This window comes from Schistocerca gregaria, chromosome 4 (assembly GCF_023897955.1).
Source record: "Schistocerca gregaria isolate iqSchGreg1 chromosome 4, iqSchGreg1.2, whole genome shotgun sequence".
Taxonomy (NCBI): Eukaryota; Metazoa; Arthropoda; class Insecta; order Orthoptera; family Acrididae; genus Schistocerca; species Schistocerca gregaria.
Window position 1 is genome coordinate 6,536,119 of NC_064923.1, and position 19,342 is coordinate 6,555,460.

The 19,342-nt window shown below is 45.6% G+C and overlaps 1 non-coding gene across 1 annotated transcript; it reads left to right on the forward strand.

Annotated features, from left to right (window-relative positions):
• Window positions 1-2,293: 2,293 nt before the first annotated feature.
• On the forward strand, window positions 2,294-2,365 carry Trnai-aau (transfer RNA isoleucine (anticodon AAU)). The gene has a single exon. It is a non-coding gene; the product is annotated as a tRNA-Ile (tRNA).
• The last annotated feature ends 16,977 nt before the right edge of the window (window positions 2,366-19,342 follow it).

The following is a 19,342-nucleotide window of genomic DNA, read 5'->3' on the forward strand; positions in this document are numbered from 1 at the left end:
AACATTGTTTGCTTGCAGATGCTCTTGAGCTTGAAACACACACAACAAGACCGGTGTTAACTAGCGAAATGGTCGGCAGAGTGCCGACACCGCGAGTTTTGACTGGCACTTGCACATATAAAACAAGGTCGTAAAGTAACTCGTTCGGCTTTTGAGTCACATAAAGTATGTGTGTTAATTTTGACGCCACTAGCTCTGCATGTTGTCATGCAATTTCTTTACCTCTCAGAAATGATTATGACATAAAAGTGAAGTACGTGACGAGTGTGACGTTAGGAAAACATTAGGCACCATGGAGAGATTCTGTATGGGACCACCCAACCCAAACGAGTACTGTGTGACGTGCTACCCGGCAGGTATTCACCGAGGTAGCCGGCTAGCTCAGTCGGTAGAGTGTCAGACTCTTAATCCCAGGGTCGTGGGTTCGAGCCAGACGCTGGGCGGAACGGAATTTTGTTCCGCTGCAGGTGTAAATTACCGTTTTTCTGATTAACGAGATTTAATGGAAATAGCAACTTTAAACTTTGCCTACGTCTCTGTCAGTCGCAAGGAAACTGTATTTGAAGGTGAAGGTGATTTTGTAGACATGTGTGAAAGACATGTTCTGAAATGCAAGTGTTGTTGTTTGGAGAGCACATCGGTTACGTGTTAGATGTGTAGCCAAGCAGTAATTTGTCGAAATAGCTGCAAATATTAGCCGGTAATATGAAGTGTTGTCAGCTAAAGTCTGATGATGCAGACAACCGTAAGGACGAAGTACCCAAGAATATCGCTAGGCCGCGCCTCTTTAGCTCAGTGGTAGAGCACTGGTCTAATAAACCAGGGGTCGTAAGTTCCATTCTCACAGGAGAAAGATTAATTTTGGAAATCAGTTGCTCGTCGTGGCCGAATAGCAAACAGTACCCGTGATGACGAACAATTAGCGACAGGCGTTTTTTTAAGAATTACTCTCAGATGCGATTAAGGCGAATGGCGCAGATAAAGCATTTGCCAAAGCGGTACAGCATAAGGTGGGACGAGGCAGTCTGAATTACATTTTATAGATGTATTTCTCACATATCTCAGAGCCTCTCGCGATATTCGTCGTCGTCGCCGCCGCCGCCGCCGCCGCCGCTTCTGCAGAAGTAGCAAATGGCAATCGTAGCAAATGCGGCGAGGGACGCCCTGCCTTCGATTCGGAATGCACAAAGTGTGTGGTCTTGTTTCTCAGTCTATATTTGGTCGGTCACGTCAGAGGTTGAATGTAACGAATGGGTGGGAAAGAGCAAGGGGCAGCGGCTGTGTAGAACGAAAACACAAATCCTCAGGGGTGTGAGCGTTTCGAGATGAGTCGTATACATGTAAACGTTGGTCGTCAGTGACCGTGTGGCCTAATGGATAAGGCGTCGGACTTCGGATCTGAAGATGACAGGTTCGAATGTTGTCACGCTTGTGTTTCTCCAGTTCTGAAAAAGAAACATAACGTTTTAATGTAGCAATTGAGCAGTACGAAACCGTCTGAATGTTGCTGTTGAACATTTTTTGCTTGCAGATGCTCTTGAGCTTGAAACACACACAACAAGACCGGTGTTAACTAGCGAAATGGTCGGCAGAGTGCCGACACAGCGAGTTTTGACTATCACTTGCACATCTAAAACAACGTCGGAAAGTAACTCGTTCGGCTTTTGAGTCACATAAAGTATGTGTGTGAATTTTGACGCCACTAGCTCTGCATGTTGTCATGCAATTTCTTTACCTCTCAGAAATGATTATGACATAAAAGTGAAGTACGTGACGAGTGTGACGTTAGGAAAACATTAGGCATCATGGAGAGATTCTGTATGGGACCACCCAACCCAAACGAGTACTGTGTGACGTGCTACCCGGGAGGTATTCACCGAGGTAGCCGGCTAGCTCAGTCGGTAGAGCGTCAGACTCTTAATCCCAGGGTCGTGGGTTCGAGCCAGACGCTGTGGGAACGGAATTTTGTTCCGCTGCAGGTGTAAATTAACGTTTTTCTGATTAACGAGATTAAATGGAAATAGCAACTTTAAACTTTGCCTACGTCTCTGTCAGTCGCAAGGAAACTGTATTTGAAGGTGAAGGTGATTTTGTAGACATGTGTGAAAGACATGTTCTGAAATGCAAGTGTTGTTGTTTGGACAGCACATCGGTTACGTGTCAGATGTGTAGCCAAGCAGTAATTAGTCGCCATAGCTGCAAATATTAGCCGGTAATATGAAGTGTTGTCAGCTAAAGTCTGATGATGCAGACGACCGTAAGGACGAAGTACCCAAGAGTACCGCTAGGCCGCGCCTCTTTAGCTCAGTGGTAGAGCACTGGTCTAATAAACCAGGGGTCGTGAGTTCCATCCTCACAGGAGAAAGATGAATTTTGGAAATCAGTTGCGCGTCGTGGCCGTATAGCAAACAGTACCTGTGATGACGAACAATTAGCGACAGGCGTTTTTTTAAGAATTACTCTCAGATGCGATTAAGGCGAATGGCGCAGATAAAGCATTTGCCAAAGCGGTACAGCATAAGGTGGGACGAGGCAGTCTGAATTACATTTTATAGATGTATTTCTCACATATCTCAGAGCCTCTCGCGATATTCGTCGTCGTCGTCGTCGTCGTCGTCGCCGCCGCCGCCGCTTCTTCAGAAGTAGCAAATGGCAATCGTAGCAAATGCGGCGAGGGACGCCCTGCCTTCGATTCCGAATGCACAAAGTGTGTGGTCTTGTTTCTCAGTCTATATTTGGTCGGTCACGTCAGAGGTTGAATGTAACGAATGGGTGGGAAAGAGCAAGGGGCAGCGGCTGTGTAGAACGAAAACACAAATCCTCAGGGGTGTGAGCGTTTGAGATGAGTCGTATACATGTAAATGTTGGTCGTCAGTGACCGTGTGGCCTAATGGATAAGGCGTCGGACGTCGGATCTGAAGATTACAGGTTCGAATGCTGTCACGCTTGTGTTTTTCCAGTTCTGAAAAAGAAACATAACGTTTTAATGTAGCAATTGAGCAGTACGAAACCGTCTGAATGTTGCTGTTGACCATATTTTGCTTGGAGATGCTCTTGAGCTTGAAACACACACAACAAGACCGGTGTTAACTAGCGAAATGGTCGGCAGAGTGCCGACACAGCGAGTTTTGACTATCACTTGCACATCTAAAACAACGTCGGAAAGTAACTCGTTCATTTACATTTTATAGATGTATTTCTCACATATCTCAGAGCCTCTCGCGATATTTGTCGTCGCCGCCGCCGCCGCCGCTTCTGCAGAAGTAGCAAATGGCAATCGTAGCAAATGCGGCGAGGGACGCCCTGCCTTCGATTCGGAATGCACAAAGTGTGTGGTCTTGTTTCTCAGTCTATATTTGGTCGGTCACGTCAGAGGTTGAATGTAACGAATGGGTGGGAAAGAGCAAGGGGCAGCGGCTGTGTAGAACGAAAACACAAATCCTCAGGGGTGTGAGCGTTTCGAGATGAGTCGTATACATGTAAACGTTGGTCGTCAGTGACCGTGTGGCCTAATGGATAAGGCGTCGGACTTCGGATCTGAAGATTACAGGTTCGAATGTTGTCACGCTTGTGTTTCTCCAGTTCTGAAAAAGAAACATAACGTTTTAATGTAGCAATTGAGCAGTACGAAACCGTCTGAATGTTGCTGTTGAACATTGTTTGCTTGCAGATGCTCTTGAGCTTGAAACACACACAACAAGACCGGTGTTAACTAGCGAAATGGTCGGCAGAGTGCCGACACAGCGAGTTTTGACTATCACTTGCACATCTAAAACAACGTCGGAAAGTAACTCGTTCGGCTTTTGAGTCACATAAAGTATGTGTGTGAATTTTGACGCCACTAGCTCTGCATGTTGTCATGCAATTTCTTTACCTCTCAGAAATGATTATGACATAAAAGGGAAGTACGTGACGAGTGTGACGTTAGGAAAACATTAGGCATCATGGAGAGATTCTGTATGGGACCACCCAACCCAAACGAGTACTGTGTGACGTGCTACCCGGGAGGTATTCACCGAGGTAGCCGGCTAGCTCAGTCGGTAGAGCGTCAGACTCTTAATCCCAGGGTCGTGGGTTCGAGCCAGACGCTGTGGGAACGGAATTTTGTTCCGCTGCAGGTGTAAATTAACGTTTTTCTGATTAACGAGATTAAATGGAAATAGCAACTTTAAACTTTGCCTACGTCTCTGTCAGTCGCAAGGAAACTGTATTTGAAGGTGAAGGTGATTTTGTAGACATGTGTGAAAGACATGTTCTGAAATGCAAGTGTTGTTGTTTGGACAGCACATCGGTTACGTGTCAGATGTGTAGCCAAGCAGTAATTTGTCGCCATAGCTGCAAATATTAGCCGGTAATATGAAGTGTTGTCAGCTAAAGTCTGATGATGCAGACGACCGTAAGGACGAAGTACCCAAGAGTACCACTAGGCCGCGCCTCTTTAGCTCAGTGGTAGAGCACTGGTCTAATAAACCAGGGGTCGTAAGTTCCATCCTCACAGGAGAAAGATGAATTTTGGAAATCAGTTGCGCGTCGTGGCCGTATAGCAAACAGTACCTGTGATGACGAACAATTAGCGACAGGCGTTTTTTTAAGAATTACTCTCAGATGCGATTAAGGCGAATGGCGCAGATAAAGCATTTGCCAAAGCGGTACAGCATAAGGTGGGACGAGGCAGTCTGAATTACATTTTATAGATGTATTTCTCACATATCTCAGAGCCTCTCGCGATATTCGTCGTCGTCGTCGTCGTCGTCGTCGTCGTCGTCGTCGTCGTCGTCGCCGCCGCCGCTTCTTCAGAAGTAGCAAATGGCAATCGTAGCAAATGCGGCGATGGACGCCCTGCCTTCGATTCCGAATGCACAAAGTGTGTGGTCTTGTTTCTCAGTCTATATTTGGTCGGTCACGTCAGAGGTTGAATGTAACGAATGGGTGGGAAAGAGCAAGGGGCAGCGGCTGTGTAGAACGAAAACACAAATCCTCAGGGGTGTGAGCGTTTCGAGATGAGTCGTATACATGTAAATGTTGGTCGTCAGTGACCGTGTGGCCTAATGGATAAGGCGTCGGACGTCGGATCTGAAGATGACAGGTTCGAATGTTGTCACGCTTGTGTTTTTCCAGTACTGAAAAAGAAACATAACGTTTTAATGTAGCAATTGAGCAGTACGAAACCGTCTGAATGTTGCTGTTGACCATATTTTGCTTGGAGATGCTCTTGAGCTTGAAACACACACAACAAGACCGGTGTTAACTAGCGAAATGGTCGGCAGAGTGCCGACACAGCGAGTTTTGACTATCACTTGCACATCTAAAACAACGTCGGAAAGTAACTCGTTCATTTACATTTTATAGATGTATTTCTCACATATCTCAGAGCCTCTCGCGATATTTGTCGTCGCCGCCGCCGCCGCCGCTTCTGCAGAAGTAGCAAATGGCAATCGTAGCAAATGCGGCGAGGGACGCCCTGCCTTCGATTCCGAATGCACAAAGTGTGTGGTCTTGTTTCTCAGTCTATATTTGGTCGGTCACGTCAGAGGTTGAATGTAACGAATGGGTGGGAAAGAGCAAGGGGCAGCGGCTGTGTAGAACGAAAACACAAATCCTCAGGGGTGTGAGCGTTTCGAGATGAGTCGTATACATGTAAATGTTGGTCGTCAGTGACCGTGTGGCCTAATGGAGTAGTCTGCCTGCAGCGGCGGTGGCGAGCGGTTCGTCGTGCTGTGCTTCGCTCTGCGGCTGGCTTTGTTTACATCCGCTGTGTAAGTCTGTGCGTTTTCGCCGGCGCTTCGCAGTAGTTAGATATTCTGTCAACGTTTGAAAATGCAGTAATGGCTCAACTTAGTAGAAAGGACACTCTGAAATTTACCTTTGATCGACGTTTTGCTCGACCTAAATCTTTCGAAATTGAGGATTGGTTAGAGGAAGTTGTTCAAGTTCCGTTTGAAGACACTGTTGGTTTTCACTTGTCAATTGTGAGTAGTGTGATGTACTTGAAGCTGAAAAACCCTGAGTTATGCGAACGAGTTGTCAATAATACCGGTGGTAAGCTTAAGTTTAAACACAGTGATGGAAATATTGGCGAAGTTACTGTCGATCATGTGGGACTTGGTATTCGAACAATTCGAATTTTTGAGCTACCCTTTGAAGTTCCTACAGATGCGATCAATCTTGTTATTGCACCCTTTGGGAAGGTCCTCAGTAATTTTGCAGAAAAATGGTCCGGTGCTCACAAATATCCGGTTTTGAACGGTGTCAGGCAGTTGAAGGTGGACTTATTACGACATATTCCGTCTTACATTAACGTTTGCGGTTATCGAGGTATCGTCATTTATGATGGTCAACCACGAACGTGTGCAGTTTGCAATTCTCCAGGTCATATTCGTTCTGAATGTATTCAAAGACGTGTTGTGCAGCTGCCGACAGGTGAACCGGTGAAGTCCGCGGAGATGACTATTTTGTCCACCACTTACGCTTCGGTGGCTCGCGACCAACCGACCGACCAACTGCCCATGGATACCGAAGTAGACATTCGCCCCCAACCAACCCTTCCTCCAACGGCCGAGCAACTTGTTGACATTTCTGAGCGACAAGAGCAACACCTGAGTGTGAGTGACGTGGTTGATTCCGTAGCGCAGTCCCCGACTCTGTCAACAGAACAAAATTCCACCTCCTCAGAGACGCAGGTCAGGACTGTGACTGCTGAATGTCGTTCCCCACAACCCCACCATGAAATCTCGGATTCCGATGAGCGTTGTCCACCTGCTAAATCCCCGCGGAAGAACAAGAAACGCAGAATCGCCCGCCAGGGTGCGGAAGAGGCGGCGGCGTCGTTGCGGGGAAAGGTGCAGCAAATCATGGACAAAGTCAGTGCAAAATCACCAGAATCCTCCCGACAACAGGCGCTAACTTCTGCACACCTGCGGGATGAAGATCGTGCAATCACGCTAACTGAGCCCTCTCGCGATGCTACCGGCCAGGTGTCTCCCATGTGCAGTGACGATGTTGATCATTGTTTAAAAGAACAACGACAACATCATCCTCTTGCGTCCAAGAACCCCAGCACTATAGACTGGGCGGCGGAACCAGAGGTCGAACACATGGACGCTGATGCAACTGATATTCCAGTCACTTCCCGATTTCCCGAACAGCCTTCTACGGCAGTAGAACCGGCACATGATGATAAGTTACTGGATCCACGGCAGGCAAACAAAGAAGAGGACTCTGACTTCTTTTAAAACGGCGCCGATTCCTTCTTACTCTCGTAAGAGCGTGAATGACTGATCAGCAGGCGTATAAAATTGGTACATTGAATATAAATAAAATCCGCAGTTCCCTCAAACTCGACAACATCGTAGACCTCTTATACGCCGCCGACATTGATATCCTCTTGCTTCAGGAGGTCGCCGACATTGCTTTGAACCACATTCCCGGTTATAATGTGACGGCCAATCCGGGACACGGTTCCGATTTAGGCACCGCTATTCTCACGAAAGAAGGAATTATCGTCCAGAATGTAGAACGACTCATAAGTTGTAGGGGAATTGGCGTGACTATCAATAATGTTAGACTCCTAAATCTGTATGCACCATCCGGCTCAACTAATAGGCGACGCCGAGCGGACTTTTTCAAGGAAGAAATACTTCCGCTTTTTGCAACACAATATGACCACCTAATATTAGCGGGAGATTTTAACTGTGTACTTAACGCCAAAGATCAGACGCCGCATTTCAATAAATCGATTGAATTAGAACAGATCGTCAAGGATTTACGTTTAGTCGATACGTGGGAGCACAAGTTTGGTACAACACCTGGTTTTACTCACGTCACGAATCATTCAGCGAGTAGATTGGACCGCATTTACGTATCGGACACTCTCAGACAGCGAATTTTACAAACTGAGGTCTGGCCAACCAGTTTCTCCGACCATGCGGCTTATATTTGCACGCTGAATTTGGGGAAACAGGAAACCTACCGAGGCAAAGGACTATGGAAACTAAATGTTGCACATTTAGACGATCCTGAATGCAGAGAAGCCTTCACTCGAGCGTGGAATGAAAGTGAAGCCAAATTCAGTACGTACGGCTCGGCATTGCAATGGTGGCTCGAATGCGCTAAACCGAAAATTCGTAAATCCATGATACAATATTCCCGGAATAAGAACTGGTGGTTTAAGAGAACGATGGAGTTTTATTATCAATGTCTTCGAGACTTATATACTCTTGATGCCACTGTGATTGACAACTACCCCCGCATTAAAAGACTGCAAGCAAAAATATTACTTTTGAAACGAAAACAGATGGAAGGTTACAAAATTAGAGGTCGGGTTTCGACTATGGCAAAAGGCGAACAGCCATCCATTTATCACCTGATACGTGAAACTAAACGAGCACGGACAAAGATCTTAACTGAACTACAATCCGAAGACGGCACGATTCTAACTCGGCAACACGATATCAGAGACGCCGTTCAAACTTATTACACTGACTTGATGTCCAATAAACCTACCGACGACGAAGCCCTTGCAGAGTTCCGGAGCAGCTTAACGCACAGGCTTCGCCCTGCGGATGTAGCCGAACTCGTCACCGATGTAACGGAAGATGAACTGGAAGATGTGGTGTTCCACAGTCCAAAAAACAAATCTCCCGGATGTGACGGTCTCCCGGTGGAACTTTATCAAGTCTTCTGGCCACAACTGAAGACAAAGATGACGGTGCTCTGCAACGAACTTCTCCAACCGGACATGCCCATTCCTCCGCCATTCAGTGAAGGACTTGTGGTCTTACTCCCGAAACGGACGAGCAATAACACCGTCGCAACTTTGCGACCCATTACGTTGCTCAACAGCGACTACAAAATTTTTGCTCGCATTCTCGCAACGAGAATGAAAACTGTGATGCATACCGTCATTGGATCACATCAAACGAGTGTTGGAAAGGACAGAGCTATATATCAGACATTATCAGACTATCGAGATGTGATTTCTGTTGCGGACGCTTGCAAAATCCGATGTGCTATCGTAACTTTAGATTTCGCACAGGCTTTCGACAGAGTGAACCATCCTTACCTTTTCCAGATAATGCAGATTCTGGGTTTTCCTCCGCAGTTCATCAGCATCATACAGAAATTGTTACGGAATAGTACATCCAAACTTGTCGTTAACGGTCAGCCAAGTCGCGCCGTCCCGATAAACAGTTCTGTTAGGCAGGGCTGCCCTATGTCGATGGCGCTGTTTGCCATTGCGATCGAACCGCTGCTAGTCACCTTGACGGAACGTTTACAAGGACTCCACATACACGGGCAGAAGATAGTGTGCCGAGCTTACGCTGATGATGTTACCTTCCTAGCTATGAATGTCAATGAGGTCGAGAGGGGTCTCCTGATCATCTCACAATATGAAAAGGCATCTGGTGCGAAACTGCATTGGACGAAATCAGGGATCATGAACGTTGGGCAAGGCATAGGCGCGATCGGTCATGGCCAGCTTAAAGAGATCACTAGGATGACGTGTCTCGGTGTCGATTTTCGGAACACCATCCGCCACACCATTGCCGCCAATTATAAGCAATTGCTCAACAAAATTCGTGCTTGTGCGAAGTTACATAGCGTCAGGAAATTGGACGAGCTTCAAAAGGTTGAATTGGCCAATATTTATATCACTGCCAAAATCAATTATGTGGCTCAAGTTTTGCCCATCCCCACCGATATAGCCAAATGCATGCTGTCCGCGCTTGGACACTTTGTATGTCGTGGCCAGATCTTTAAAGTTCGATATGACACCTTGACACTCCCAACGCGAGATGGCGGACTCAGTCTCACCGATGTACACAAAAAAGCGAAAGCTCTTTATTTCTGCAAAACTTACAAGCTATGGAAACAGTCACCGACCAGTCTGACCGCTCTTGTCCTGAATGAAATCGCACCGACTGATCTTCAACCGCCAATTGATGTGCACCATATACCGACTGCGCTCTACCACTTCAAGAGTTTTCTCTTAGAGTATAGTTATGTCCATACAACAGTCTCTGAAAAGAATTTGACGACAGTTAAGGCAATCTACAACTCCTTTGTGGCAACTAAATCACGGAATATTATCGAACAAAAATTTCCAAACTACAACTGGGACGCGACGTGGCAAAACATCCACAGCCCCTACTTACCTTCGCAAGTAAAGGCGACGTGGTACGCTGCCGTCAATAGAAAAATCCCGACGCAGTCCAGGCTTCATGCAATTCATTTGCAGGACTCGCCAATGTGTGTCACGTGTAATCTCATAGACAGCGAAGAACACCGTTTCGTCTGTGGTACCACGAAAGATATATGGGGTTACGCCCGACAGAAACTGTCGAGCATCAAGAGGACCTCACCATCTGCGATAACGCCAGCTGACTTTCTCAACCCTGAAGCAATCCCATTTCCCAGGACAAAGCGGAATGCTGTCAACTGGATAATAGGTCACACAGTGCACTATATTTTTAGTACTGGCGATAAGAACAAAGACGATTTCGTTCTATACCTGACCCTGCAGCACAGCATGATCGCACGCGAACGTAACTACAAGGCGACCTTTGCCAACTTTTTAAGCAAGACCATTGTGTGATATGCGATTCGACACTCGACCCGTCAGTCTTGCCATGACGGGGAACGTAATATTTAAAGAACGCCCGAAACTATACCACGAGACATGAATGCATGTTTAACCTTCTTTCGAAGTAAGGCGAAACCGACTATTCGCTACATCATTGAGGAGCAGCAGAGGACAATAACAGACGAAAGATGTGAAGACAACACTAGAGAAAAAAAACAAACACTTTTCGTTTTCTTATATTTTGCACCAACAAAGGAGAAGATTCCTTTTTAATCACTTATTTCTTATTTATTTATTTATTAATCCTAACCAGAAAAGGTACTTTAGTTCGACACTGCATAACATAGTTGATAGTGTCATCATTTTTTTTTGCCGTTAACGCCTCACTCACCTAGAAGAAATGGATTGAGTTCTGGTGGAAGAATGGATCCCTTCTGGAAGATCCTCATAAAAAACAAAAAAAAAAAAGAGGAAAAAAAAAGTGGTTCAAACAAAATTATAAATAAAAAATAAAAAAAATTAAAAAAATTTCACATATACAAATGGGTGACTGGTATGGGGGCGACATCGAGGCCAGGCCTCAGGATTCTTGACCCCTGCCCTCTTTGCCGCCGCCTGCCTGCCACTACTTCATTAAAAAAAAATAGAATAAAAACAAAAAAAAGAAAAAAAAAAAAAAAAAAGTTGGTAAAAAAAAAAAAAAAAAAAAAAAAAAAAAAAAAAAGAGTATCGTACAACTGCCAAGACTGCAAAAGGAGAACAGACACTTCAGTGACCGGATGGACAGTCCACAATTTTGGGGAAAAAAATTATAACCAACGACTGAGGTTTGAATCCACATCATCCCATTCGCAGCCCAATACCATGCACACTACTTCACAACGCCCATGTTATTCTTCTCTATTGTTCGTGATATGAGTTCACAGTTCGCTCTTTCTATTTTGCTTCTTCTTTCACAATTCAGTATACTTTATCCTGTTATCGTGTCTTATAAAAAAAAAAAAAAAAAAAAAAAAAAAAAAAAAAAAAAAAAAAAAAAAAGTGGTAGAGCACTGGTCTAAGAATCCAGGGGTCGCAAGTACCATCCTCACAGAAGAAAGATGAATTTTGGAAATCAGTTGCGCGTCTTGGCCGTATAGCAAACAGTTCCTGTGATGAAAAAAAAAAAAAAAAAAAAAAAAAAAAAAAAAGCGGTTCTAGGCGCTTCACTTTGGAACCGCGCGACCGCTGCGTTCGTAGATTCGAATCCTGCCTCGGGCATGGATGTGTGTGATATCTTTAGGTTAGTTAGCTTTAAGTAGTTCTAAGTTCTAAAAAAAAAAAAAAAAAAAAAATGGATAAGGCGTCGGACTTTGGATCTGAAGATTACAGGTTCGAATGCTGTCACGCTTGTGTTTTTCCAGTTCTGAAAAAGAAACATAACGTTTTAATGTAGCAATTGAGCAGTACGAAACCGTCTGAATGTTGCTGTTGACCATTTTTTGCTTGGAGATGCTCTTGAGCTTGAAACACACACAACAAGACCGGTGTTAACTAGCGAAATGGTCGGCAGAGTGCCGACACAGCGAGTTTTGACTATCACTTGCACATCTAAAACAACGTCGGAAAGTAACTCGTTCGGCTTTTGAGTCACATAAAGTATGTGTGTGAATTTTGACGCCACTAGCTCTGCATGTTGTCATGCAATTTCTTTACCTCTCAGAAATGATTATGACATAAAAGTGAAGTACGTGACGAGTGTGACGTTAGGAAAACATTAGGCATCATGGAGAGATTCTGTATGGGACCACCCAACCCAAACGAGTACTGTGTGACGTGCTACCCGGGAGGTATTCACCGAGGTAGCCGGCTAGCTCAGTCGGTAGAGCGTCAGACTCTTAATCCCAGGGTCGTGGGTTCGAGCCAGACGCTGTGGGAACGGAATTTTGTTCCGCTGCAGGTGTAAATTAACGTTTTTCTGATTAACGAGATTAAATGGAAATAGCAACTTTAAACTTTGCCTACGTCTCTGTCAGTCGCAAGGAAACTGTATTTGAAGGTGAAGGTGATTTTGTAGACATGTGTGAAAGACATGTTCTGAAATGCAAGTGTTGTTGTTTGGACAGCACATCGGTTACGTGTCAGATGTGTAGCCAAGCAGTAATTTGTCGCCATAGCTGCAAATATTAGCCGGTAATATGAAGTGTTGTCAGCTAAAGTCTGATGATGCAGACGACCGTAAGGACGAAGTACCCAAGAGTACCGCTAGGCCGCGCCTCTTTAGCTCAGTGGTAGAGCACTGGTCTAATAAACCAGGGGTCGTAAGTTCCATACTCACAGGAGAAAGATGAATTTTGGAAATCAGTTGCGCGTCGTGGCCGTATAGCAAACAGTACCTGTGATGACGAACAATTAGCGACAGGCGTTTTTTTAAGAATTACTCTCAGATGCGATTAAGGCGAATGGCGCAGATAAAGCATTTGCCAAAGCGGTACAGCATAAGGTGGGACGAGGCAGTCTGAATTACATTTTATAGATGTATTTCTCACATATCTCAGAGCCTCTCGCGATATTCGTCGTCGTCGTCGTCGCCGCCGCCGCTTCTTCAGAAGTAGCAAATGGCAATCGTAGCAAATGCGGCGAGGGACGCCCTGCCTTCGATTCCGAATGCACAAAGTGTGTGGTCTTGTTTCTCAGTCTATATTTGGTCGGTCACGTCAGAGGTTGAATGTAACGAATGGGTGGGAAAGAGCAAGGGGCAGCGGCTGTGTAGAACGAAAACACAAATCCTCAGGGGTGTGAGCGTTTCGAGATGAGTGGTATACATGTAAATGTTGGTCGTCAGTGACCGTGTGGCCTAATGGATAAGGCGTCGGACGTCGGATCTGAAGATTACAGGTTCGAATGCTGTCACGCTTGTGTTTTTCCAGTTCTGAAAAAGAAACATAACGTTTTAATGTAGCAATTGAGCAGTACGAAACCGTCTGAATGTTGCTGTTGACCATATTTTGCTTGGAGATGCTCTTGAGCTTGAAACACACACAACAAGACCGGTGTTAACTAGCGAAATGGTCGGCAGAGTGCCGACACAGCGAGTTTTGACTATCACTTGCACATCTAAAACAACGTCGGAAAGTAACTCGTTCGGCTTTTGAGTCACATAAAGTATGTGTGTGAATTTTGACGCCACTAGCTCTGCATGTTGTCATGCAATTTCTTTACCTCTCAGAAATAATTATGACATAAAAGTGAAGTACGTGACGAGTGTGACGTTAGGAAAACATTAGGCATCATGGAGAGATTCTGTATGGGACCACCCAACCCAAACGAGTACTGTGTGACGTGCTACCCGGGAGGTATTCACCGAGGTAGCCGGCTAGCTCAGTCGGTAGAGCGTCAGACTCTTAATCCCAGGGTCGTGGGTTCGAGCCAGACGCTGTGGGAACGGAATTTTGTTCCGCTGCAGGTGTAAATTAACGTTTTTCTGATTAACGAGATTAAATGGAAATAGCAACTTTAAACTTTGCCTACGTCTCTGTCAGTCGCAAGGAAACTGTATTTGAAGGTGAAGGTGATTTTGTAGACATGTGTGAAAGACATGTTCTGAAATGCAAGTGTTGTTGTTTGGACAGCACATCGGTTACGTGTCAGATGTGTAGCCAAGCAGTAATTTGTCGCCATAGCTGCAAATATTAGCCGGTAATATGAAGTGTTGTCAGCTAAAGTCTGATGATGCAGACGACCGTAAGGACGAAGTACCCAAGAGTACCGCTAGGCCGCGCCTCTTTAGCTCAGTGGTAGAGCACTGGTCTAATAAACCAGGGGTCGTAAGTTCCATACTCACAGGAGAAAGATGAATTTTGGAAATCAGTTGCGCGTCGTGGCCGTATAGCAAACAGTACCTGTGATGACGAACAATTAGCGACAGGCGTTTTTTTAAGAATTACTCTCAGATGCGATTAAGGCGAATGGCGCAGATAAAGCATTTGCCAAAGCGGTACAGCATAAGGTGGGACGAGGCAGTCTGAATTACATTTTATAGATGTATTTCTCACATATCTCAGAGCCTCTCGCGATATTCGTCGTCGTCGTCGTCGTCGTCGTCGCCGCCGCCGCTTCTTCAGAAGTAGCAAATGGCAATCGTAGCAAATGCGGCGAGGGACGCCCTGCCTTCGATTCCGAATGCACAAAGTGTGTGGTCTTGTTTCTCAGTCTATATTTGGTCGGTCACGTCAGAGGTTGAATGTAACGAATGGGTGGGAAAGAGCAAGGGGCAGCGGCTGTGTAGAACGAAAACACAAATCCTCAGGGGTGTGAGCGTTTCGAGATGAGTCGTATACATGTAAATGTTGGTCGTCAGTGACCGTGTGGCCTAATGGATAAGGCGTCGGCCTTTGGATCTGAAGATTACAGGTTCGAATGCTGTCACGCTTGTGTTTTTCCAGTTCTGAAAAAGAAACATAACGTTTTAATGTAGCAATTGAGCAGTACGAAACCGTCTGAATGTTGCTGTTGACCATATTTTGCTTGGAGATGCTCTTGAGCTTGAAACACACACAACAAGACCGGTGTTAACTAGCGAAATGGTCGGCAGAGTGCCGACACAGCGAGTTTTGACTATCACTTGCACATCTAAAACAACGTCGGAAAGTAACTCGTTCATTTACATTTTATAGATGTATTTCTCACATATCTCAGAGCCTCTCGCGATATTTGTCGTCGCCGCCGCCGCCGCCGCTTCTGCAGAAGTAGCAAATGGCAATCGTAGCAAATGCGGCGAGGGACGCCCTGCCTTCGATTCCGAATGCACAAAGTGTGTAGTCTTGTTTCTCAGTCTATATTTGGTCGGTCACGTCAGAGGTTGAATGTAACGAATGGGTGGGAAAGAGCAAGGGGCAGCGGCTGTGTAGAACGAAAACACAAATCCTCAGGGGTGTGAGCGTTTCGAGATGAGTCGTATACATGTAAATGTTGGTCGTCAGTGACCGTGTGGCCTAATGGATAAGGCGTCGGACTTTGGATCTGAAGATTACAGGTACGAATGCTGTCACGCTTGTGTTTTTCCAGTTCTGAAAAAGAAACATAACGTTTTAATGTAGCAATTGAGCAGTACGAAACCGTCTGAATGTTGCTGTTGAACATTGTTTGCTTGCAGATGCTCTTGAGCTTGAAACACACACAACAAGACCGGTGTTAACTATCGAAATGGTCGGCAGAGTGCCGACACAGCGAGTTTTGACTATCACTTGCACATCTAAAACAACGTCGGAAAGTAACTCGTTCGGCTTTTGAGTCACATAAAGTATGTGTGTGAATTTTGACGCCACTAGCTGTGCATGTTGTCATGCAATTTCTTTACCTCTCAGAAATAATTATGACATAAAAGTGAAGTACGTGACGAGTGTGACGTTAGGAAAACATTAGGCATCATGGAGAGATTCTGTATGGGACCACCCAACCCAAACGAGTACTGTGTGACGTGCTACCCGGGAGGTATTCACCGAGGTAGCCGGCTAGCTCAGTCGGTAGAGCGTCAGACTCTTAATCCCAGGGTCGTGGGTTCGAGCCAGACGCTGTGGGAACGGAATTTTGTTCCGCTGCAGGTGTAAATTAACGTTTTTCTGATTAACGAGATTAAATGGAAATAGCAACTTTAAACTTTGCCTACGTCTCTGTCAGTCGCAAGGAAACTGTATTTGAAGGTGAAGGTGATTTTGTAGACATGTGTGAAAGACATGTTCTGAAATGCAAGTGTTGTTGTTTGGACAGCACATCGGTTACGTGTCAGATGTGTAGCCAAGCAGTAATTTGTCGCCATAGCTGCAAATATTAGCCGGTAATATGAAGTGTTGTCAGCTAAAGTCTGATGATGCAGACGACCGTAAGGACGAAGTACCCAAGAGTACCGCTAGGCCGCGCCTCTTTAGCTCAGTGGTAGAGCACTGGTCTAATAAACCAGGGGTCGTAAGTTCCATACTCACAGGAGAAAGATGAATTTTGGAAATCAGTTGCGCGTCGTGGCCGTATAGCAAACAGTACCTGTGATGACGAACAATTAGCGACAGGCGTTTTTTTAAGAATTACTCTCAGATGCGATTAAGGCGAATGGCGCAGATAAAGCATTTGCCAAAGCGGTACAGCATAAGGTGGGACGAGGCAGTCTGAATTACATTTTATAGATGTATTTCTCACATATCTCAGAGCCTCTCGCGATATTCGTCGTCGTCGTCGTCGTCGTCGCCGCCGCCGCTTCTTCAGAAGTAGCAAATGGCAATCGTAGCAAATGCGGCGAGGGACGCCCTGCCTTCGATTCCGAATGCACAAAGTGTGTGGTCTTGTTTCTCAGTCTATATTTGGTCGGTCACGTCAGAGGTTGAATGTAACGAATGGGTGGGAAAGAGCAAGGGGCAGCGGCTGTGTAGAACGAAAACACAAATCCTCAGGGGTGTGAGCGTTTCGAGATGAGTCGTATACATGTAAATGTTGGTCGTCAGTGACCGTGTGGCCTAATGGATAAGGCGTCGGACGTCGGATCTGAAGATTACAGGTTCGAATGCTGTCACGCTTGTGTTTTTCCAGTTCTGAAAAAGAAACATAACGTTTTAATGTAGCAATTGAGCAGTACGAAACCGTCTGAATGTTGCTGTTGACCATATTTTGCTTGGAGATGCTCTTGAGCTTGAAACACACACAACAAGACCGGTGTTAACTAGCGAAATGGTCGGCAGAGTGCCGACACAGCGAGTTTTGACTATCACTTGCACATCTAAAACAACGTCGGAAAGTAACTCGTTCATTTACATTTTATAGATGTATTTCTCACATATCTCTGAGCCTCTCGCGATATTTGTCGTCGCCGCCGCCGCCGCCGCTTCTGCAGAAGTAGCAAATGGCAATCGTAGCAAATGCGGCGAGGGACGCCCTGCCTTCGATTCCGAATGCACAAAGTGTGTGGTCTTGTTTCTCAGTCTATATTTGGTCGGTCACGTCAGAGGTTGAATGTAACGAATGGGTGGGAAAGAGCAAGGGGCAGCGGCTGTGTAGAACGAAAACACAAATCCTCAGGGGTGTGAGCGTTTCGAGATGAGTCGTATACATGTAAATGTTGGTCGTCAGTGACCGTGTGGCCTAATGGATAAGGCGTCGGACTTTGGATCTGAAGATTACAGGTTCGAATGCTGTCACGCTTGTGTTTTTCCAGTTCTGAAAAAGAAACATAACGTTTTAATGTAGCAATTGAGCAGTACGAAACCGTCTGAATGTTGCTGTTGAACATTGTTTGCTTGCAGATGCTCTTGAGCTTGAAACACACACAACAAGACCGGTGTTAACTATCGAAATGGTCGGCAGAGTGCCGACACAGCGAGTTTTGACTATCACTTGCACATCTAAAACAACGTCGGAAAGTAACTCGTTCGGCTTTTGAGTCACATAAAGTATGTGTGTGAATTTTGACGCCACTAGCTGTGCATGTTGTCATGCAATTTCTTTACCTCTCAGAAATAATTATGACATAAAAGTGAAGTACGTGACGAGTGTGACGTTAGGAAAACATTAGGCATCATGGAGAGATTCTGTATGGGACCACCCAACCCAAACGAGTACTGTGTGACGTGCTACCCGGGAGGTATTCACCGAGGTAGCCGGCTAGCTCAGTCGGTAGAGCGTCAGACTCTTAATCCCAGGGTCGTGGGTTCGAGCCAGACGCTGTGGGAACGGAATTTTGTTCCGCTGCAGGTGTAAATTAACGTTTTTCTGATTAACGAGATTAAATGGAAATAGCAACTTTAAACTTTGCCTACATCTCTGTCAGTCGCAAGGAAACTGTATTTGAAGGTGAAGGTGATTTTGTAGACATGTGTGAAAGACATGTTCTGAAATGCAAGTGTTGTTGTTTGGACAGCACATCGGTTACGTGTCAGATGTGTAGCCAAGCAGTAATTTGTCGCCATAGCTGCAAATATTAGCCGGTAATATGAAGTGTTGTCAGCTAAAGTCTGATGATGCAGACGACCGTAAGGACGAAGTACCCAAGAGTACCGCTAGGCCGCGCCTCTTTAGCTCAGTGGTAGAGCACTGGTCTAATAAACCAGGGGTCGTAAGTTCCATACTCACAGGAGAAAGATGAATTTTGGAAATCAGTTGCGCGTCGTGGCCGTATAGCAAACAGTACCTGTGATGACGAACAATTAGCGACAGGCGTTTTTTTAAGAATTACTCTCAGATGCGATTAAGGCGAATGGCGCAGATAAAGCATTTGCCAAAGCGGTACAGCATAAGGTGGGACGAGGCAGTCTAAATTACATTTTATAGATGTATTTCTCACATATCTCAGAGCCTCTCGCGATATTCGTCGTCGTCGTCGTCGTCGTCGCCGCCGCCGCTTCTTCAGAAGTAGCAAATGGCAATCGTAGCAAATGCGGCGAGGGACGCCCTGCCTTCGATTCCGAATGCACAAAGTGTGTGGTCTTGTTTCTCAGTCTATATTTGGTCGGTCACGTCAGAGGTTGAATGTAACGAATGGGTGGGAAAGAGCAAGGGGCAGCGGCTGTGTAGAACGAAAACACAAATCCTCAGGGGTGTGAGCGTTTCGAGATGAGTGGTATAATGTAAATGTTGGTCGTCAGTGACCGTGTGGCCTAATGGATAAGGCGTCGGACGTCGGATCTGAAGATTACAGGTTCGAATGCTGTCACGCTTGTGTTTTTCCAGTTCTGAAAAAGAAACATAACGTTTTAATGTAGCAATTGAGCAGTACGAAACCGTCTGAATGTTGCTGTT